Genomic DNA, 7,271 nt, shown 5'->3' on the forward strand with positions numbered 1-7,271 from the left:
TAACCCAACATATCTACAAGTCTCTCATCTTTTATTATTGAGTTCACAATAACCAAATATCTATCTCTAATTAACATTAAGTTTAAATTACATTAAGTCAAATTAAAGCTCACACGCACCTAATTAATAAAACTTAGTTGTGCTAAGGCAAATTTAGACTCTAATTCCTAAGTCCAAGCATTTAATTTGACCTTATGGTTTAACGATTCAGACAGGTTCATTTCACATCCTAGCATATCTATCAATCAAACATAATTCAAATAGCTCATAACACACATATAAACACATAACTCACATATAAACACATAATTAAGGTATACCACAAAATTAGCGGTTAATTAAGGAGGCGGATGTTACAAGTAGACTTAGAAGAACGAATTGAAGAAGGTACAATTGAAGAAGAACCAGTCACAACAATATCGCAGCAATCATAGTCTATTACTACAAGAAAGTGGAATAAAGAGACCAGAAAATTAGCTAGATACGCGAATATCGTATATTATGCATTTCCAGCAGTTGGGAATGATATCTCAACAATTAAAGCAGGCAAGAAGAACTCGAGCAAGAAAAGCTAACTGAAGAAGAAGAAGTACAGAATCTGCACGAGAACAAGACTTGGGGTTTGGTACGACTACCAAACTGAAAGAATGAAATTGGCTGCAAATGGAATTCACCAGGAAGTTTGGTGATTTGAATAAAGAAATTTTCTTATCTTAACCTGGAAGGGTTTCGAGTAGTTGGAAAGGAAAATTTCATTGGAAAGAAGAAATCTCTCTACAGAATGAAGCAATCACCACTATAGTGGTATGATCAGTGAGATCATTTTACGGTTGCACAGAAGAAGACTCTTAGGATGGAGAATCCCCAAGAGAGGGTTAGGGTCAGAAGCACAGTGCATCTCTCCTAGTAGAAGAAAACCCAGCAGAAGAAGAACATAATTGGGTTAAGTTCAAATAAAGTTTGAACTTAATCCATTTGGAGTACATGTAAGCACCTTCGGGTGCATGTCAGTGTTGATTGTTCACAATAGAAGAAAACCTAGCAGAAGAAGAACAAAACTGGATTAAGTTCAAATGGAGTTTAGACTTAATCCATTTGGAGTACATGTAAGCACCTTCGGGTGTATATTAGTGTTGATTGTTCACTATACACCATGAAGAAATAAGCAAAAAAGAGAAGACTAAATTCTCTTCTCTGAAGAAGCCGAGAAGCATCAAGATGAAAGCTCCTGGATGATCCAAAAGCAGCTGAAGAAAATCATTTTGAATTGAAGCTCATTGATGGTCAACAATGAAAGATACAGTGAAGCTTCCCGAACGTGTCCGAATACAGTGAATTTGGCGTCACCGCTTGTGCATATTACCCTCGGTGGAAGGCTATAAATAGATAGGTAATGAATTGTATTTGGTATGCAAACATCGAATTGAAGAAGAAGAGAGTGGTGAGGAACCAAGAGTAAAATTTGTATCTCTCTAAATATATTGAATTTCCGTTGTCTGTGGACGTAGGCTATTGTCGAACCACATAAATTTTGTGTTTTTCTCTTGTGTGTGTTTGTTTACATCAATCTGGGCTCCCCCTGACCCAACACCAATGACCCAAGCTCTAATCTTTTTGGGCCAAAATGACACAATTTGTCCCAAAAAAATAACTATAAGTTAAAATCAACTTATTTGCCTATCTATTCAAATCAACCTGTTTGTCTATCTATTGAAATTCATCAAACTAACTATCTGTTGAAATGCGACACATGTAACTCCTTTGGGATGGACTTTTCACCAATTTTCTCTTTAATGTATTTGTGCTACCTTACTACCACCACCTGCTGTCGTTGGTTGCTGTCACCGATGACTTTTCCAGCTAACTTTCCAGCAACAGTGATTTGTTCGACAAATTTTTCGACATGTCCTTATCATCAAATAAGATTTTATCTTGGATATAATGTTTTATACTCCTTTGGGATAGATTTTCACCAATTTTCTCTTTAATGTATTCATGCTACTAGCATGCTAAAGACAACTTCAAAGTAAAGAAAAGAAAAACGATGAGCTTTCCTTCAAGGAAAAGTTTAGGAACACAAAAATTTTCAGACACATAATGTACAGATGTAACATATATATTTGCATCTATAGATGTGAATGTGTTTAGAACTTTCTATATTCTCAGCAAAACCTTGTCTTTAATCCAATCTACTTTTGGGGGTGTTTGGGAAGAGGGTTGGACTAAAATAACTTACTAAAAGATAAAATAAACTAAAATAATCAATAAGATAAAATATCATATTCTATCCATAATCATTTCATTTTTTCTCTCACAACCATTAAATCAACTAGGTTCTAAATACAAATATTTTAATCAGGCTAAAATAACCAAAAAAAAAAAAAATCAAATAACTAATTAAAATAACCAACTTCCCCAATAAGGCCTCTCTCTGAGAAAGTCAATGTGAGATCATAGCACTAGGTCTCCTCCCTCTGGAATCTATTGGCTTTCTCACAAATAGTCTTTGAATGGAATAAAAAAATAAAAAATAAAAACTTTTAAATATAGACTAATGTTGTATTTAAGAGAAAACGCTATTCTCACTCCACTTTACTCCAAATATATTTATTTATTTATTCTTTATTATATATAGTTACATTATTGTTATTTCACACAAAGTACACTCCCTAAAAAAACAAAAATTTTAAGGGTATTAATGTAACTATGTATGATAAAGTAGTTTGACCGGTAAGAGATGGGTCAGATTGATCCAAGCATTCCATGGGTTGGTTGTCCTTCGTCTTCTTGATCATACATGCAACAAGTCCAGTAGAAAGGTTTCAAAATGGGAGTGATTCCTTCTTATAGACCCTTCGATGATCAAATTAGATGAGGATGTGGTCAGAATAACAATTTAAAGAGAATGTTAAGAGTAGAGAGAGAGAGAGAGAGAGAGAGAGAGAGAGAGAGAGAATGTGAATTACTTGTTACTAAGCGTTCTTCAGAAGCTTCCTTATATCTTTTGCTAATCATTTCCTTATTTATTCATGCTGTCCCATTGGCTAAAAGCCCTCCACGTACCTGCCGTCAACCATGGCATCCGCCATACTTCAAAGTGAGAGGTCTTATTGCATTTAATGCCAAAGGGGTTGGTTGTATGGTTGCGAGTAGCAGTAGTAGGGGTATTTTATACTTTTCGAATCTCTCTCAGTGCATTTCATCTTCCTGTACCTTTAATTTCATGTTGATTAATGAAATTTTTCTTTGCTGATCAAAAAAATTTGCATTTAATGCCTCTGCAATCTCATTTAATGCATGTCACGTGGGTTCAGTAACTTTGTAGCATCTTTGTCTGCCACGTGGGTAACTTCTTGCTTGGCACGCGTCCAACTAGTACTAGGCCTTAACTGCCATGGGTTCTCTATTAGGCTTTGTGTTAGGATTCATTCGTTGGGCTTTAATCAAATGACTATCTGTGCAACCCAGAACAACCGCGGGTTAGGCTTCCTTAGGTCGTGTCCATCAGTAGTTTCCCATTCCTGAGCGCAACTTTAGTCTAGCAAAGGGAATAAGAAAAACAAGTGGAGTCCCCTAAGTGATAGAGAAAACGTAGAACGACCAGTTGTCGGGTAGTAGAGGAGGAATGAATATGAACGTGGAGGAGGACCAGTAATGGGTTAAGCGAGTCGAGCGCGGAGGAATATGAAAACTGTCGAATGTAGGCGAACACTAAGGTTGATTGAGTTTGTGAAGGTGGTCGAACGACGACGCTGGCCAACCAGGATGGATCGATCGGTAGGTCTGACCAAGCAAAGGTTGGCCAAGCAACAAATCTGTTCGACCTAGGGTTGGCAAAGCTACAGACCAGACCGACCAAGGGTTGGCCAAACGATGATCCTGACTGAGCAAAGGTTGGCCAAGCGACAAACCTAATCGATCAAGGATTGGTCGAGTGAAAAATTAGACCAACCAAGGGTTGACCGAGCAAGTGAATGCGACTGTGAGGTGTGGGGCTCGAGGAGTAGGGACACACGTGACGACGTGACGTGAAGTAGACGTGGGACAAAAAAATGAAGGTGTTAGTAATGGGTGAGAATAACCCTATTCGTCCACATGAAAGAAATCAAGCTATTTGGAGGTAAAGAGTTGCAAAAGCACGTAGATTCAAAAAGTTGGAGGGATTAACCCCTTTAGTGTACCTTTTTCCCTCCACACTTAGTAAAAGTTTCAACCTGGTAGCTTTCAATCATGATCCTTGGAAGACAGGCAAACCGTGGGCCTTTTCACTTGTGGGTTTCATATACCTAATCGCAAGAAATCAAACAATCCCAAACTTCTCTTCTTTCGTCTCTTCTGATTCTCATATCTTCCGCATTTCCAACTTCCTGACCCCTGCAACCAAATCCATTTATAGAAATGTGGGAAAGATGGCCCAAGACAAAACTCTTGTTCTGACAACTGATCCACTGGGGGATGACAATGGGGTTACCTTGGCCGAGAAATACAAGGTGGGGAAAATGGTAAAGAAAAGAACTGGAAGGCTCCTCGCCTGATCCCGTCGACTATGATTTTGACTACCCAACTAATTAGCCAAGTTGCCCCTGACCACTGGCACACTACGGCCGACAAATTGTTGTTAATATCAGAGGATTTGGATGAGATCTGAAGAAAGTACCAAATCCCTGAAAACATGGAAGTGAGGCTGCTAATGGCAGACGAGAAGGCGTCTGATGCTAGGCTAATGGGGTTTACATTGTACGAAGAGGTGCTCAATGGTGGTTTAAGGCGGCTAATGGGGTTTACATTGTACGAAGAGGTGCTCAATGGTGGTTTAAGGCTGCTGCTCCCTTAACTTGTGACCGATGTGCTAAACCAATTGGAGGTGGCACCAAGCCAATTAGTGCCAAATTCGTGGAAGATCTTGTTCGCATGCGCAATCTCTTGGTCGAGAACGATTGACGAAGAAGAGATGTTGGTGGATTAATTTTTCTCCTGCTACAAGGCGTCAGGCCAATGACAGACGTAGGTAGCCCTGCATGCGGTGCCTAGCAGAGGGTTGGTAGTGGGACTACCCTCGTCCATCAAGGGGTGGCGAACCAAATGGTTCTACGTGTCCGTGAATAGGGAAAAGAGAGTGCAAACCAAATGGTTCTACGTGTTTACGATGTCTGTCATCTCACACTCTACCACAATATTGTCCGCTTTGGGCAGTCCTCTGCTGCTTGGCCCTCACAGCTTTGTTTTTCCTTTAGTGAAAAGGCCCCGTAACAGGTAGAGGGGGCCAGTGCACTTATAAGGTGGAAGTGGGAGTCCCTTTTAGGCGATGTGGGACATTGTCCTCATCATAACCCCCCAGCGTACTGGGCCGCAACAGTGGAAGAGTCTGTCGGACGGCCCTCATTCTAGTTTCAAATTTGTGACGTTTGTCCTCTCACGCCCTGCCACGATATTGTCCGCTTTGGGTAGCCCTCTAGGGGTCAGCCCTTACAGCTTTGTTTTTTCTCTGGGAAAATGCCTCGTAGTAGGTGGAGAAGACTAGTGCGCTTATATAGTGAAAGTGGGAGTCCCTCCTCAGCTATGTGGGATATTGCCCTTATCAAAACCCCCAACATACTAAGCTGCAACAGCGGAAAAATATGCTTGATGGCCCTCGTTTTTGCACCAAATTTGCGATGTTTGTCCTCTCCTGCCTTGCCACGGTATTTTTTCACTTTAGGCAGCCCTTTAAGGGTTAGCCCTCACGATTTTTTGGTGTGGTTGGGTTGTGGTGAATCGAGTTAAACCCCTTTGATGGATCAGTTCCTCAACCTGATCCTTAAGATTGATGCACTCTTTAGTGTTATGGCCATGGTCACGATGAAAATGACAATATTTGGACAGGTCTCGTCAAATGGAGGGAGACTATAACGGTTGGGGCCATTTTAGCTTATAGTCTTGTTGGATTTGGTTTAAGACTTGCTCCATGGGTGAGTTGAGAGGGGTATATCGCTCAAAACGACCGGATGGACGGGAAGGGGCCAATCAGTCGGGGCGTGGGAGTCGGTTGGAATATTGAGGGGGTCGGTGAGTGTATTGAGAGTGTCTGGGCTTGGACTCTTTTCTTTTTTCTTTGAATTGTGGAGGTTTGGATGTAGAATTTTGGCGAGCTGCTAACGAATCTTCAATGTTCATGTATTTCTGGGCTTTAGCAAGGAGGATGGCCATAGTTGTTAGAGGATTTTTGGAGAGGGAAAAGAGGAAATCATTCTTTTGTTTGTCGAATATTCAGCAGCTGAGTCGCCGGGCGTCATTGACGCTGAACGCCAATGAAATGGCTTAAGAAGGATTCATTTAGCTAGTTGAAAAAAGTGACGGAGTTCGACTGAAGCTGACTAAACCAGAGTCGTGCCGACCCCTTGAACGTAACAAGGAAGGCACGACACATGATCTCATCAAGAAAAGCATAGAGAATCGTGAGTGTCCTATATGCTTCCAAGTGGTCGATCGGATTAGTTGTACCGTTGAATGTGTCAATCGACGACATTTTAAACTTAGGGGGTGGAGGTTTATCTCTGATAGAAGCGGCAAAGGGGGAGTTGGCGATAGAGGAAGGTTTGTTCTGCATGTTCTACATGACCCCCTTAAAGTTGGAGTTTCATGGCTCACAGTTCCTCATCCCAAATGAGAACATTGTGTTCTCTAGCATGAAGTTGGGGTTAAACACTACTAACTAATCCTTCATAGACGACAGCGTGATGTGGTGGATGGCGATTATGGAAACGTTGAGGCTCTTTCTAATGAAGCTGTGAGCCCTGAGGAGAGAAGTGCAGGCCTTCCAAGTTTGACTGCTAAGGTTGTGGTGCAAGGGCTAGGAGAAGTGGCCCTTGGGACACATGTGGTTGGAAGTGGTGATGATCGTGGGCTTGTTCTTGGTTTGGAGGAATGTCTTGCGGTAGGGAGGAGTAGCTGGTAGATCACGCTAGAGCAAAGCATTGATTAGGACTTGGTTTTGCTTAGCCAAGCGATTGATGCTGTTACTAAGTTTTGCGAAATATGGAGGTGGGTTATTTGGGTTGAAGGACTCAACTTGAGGATTTCCAGTATTATGTTGCGAAACTATGGATCTTGTTGTAACCATTTACTCCGACGAAGAAAGTGGTTGAGGAAGGAACCGTTCCCGGCGACAATGAACACAACTGTCAATCGGAGCAATTCCCACAAATGGCTCGAACTAATAAAGCAATTTGGTCAACAGGAGATGGGTCGGACGGATCCAAGCACTCCACAAGTCAATTGTCCTTCGTCTTCTT

This window comes from Camellia sinensis, chromosome 3 (assembly GCF_055761805.1).
Source record: "Camellia sinensis isolate YWXY chromosome 3, ASM5576180v1, whole genome shotgun sequence".
Classification (NCBI taxonomy): domain Eukaryota; kingdom Viridiplantae; phylum Streptophyta; class Magnoliopsida; order Ericales; family Theaceae; genus Camellia; species Camellia sinensis.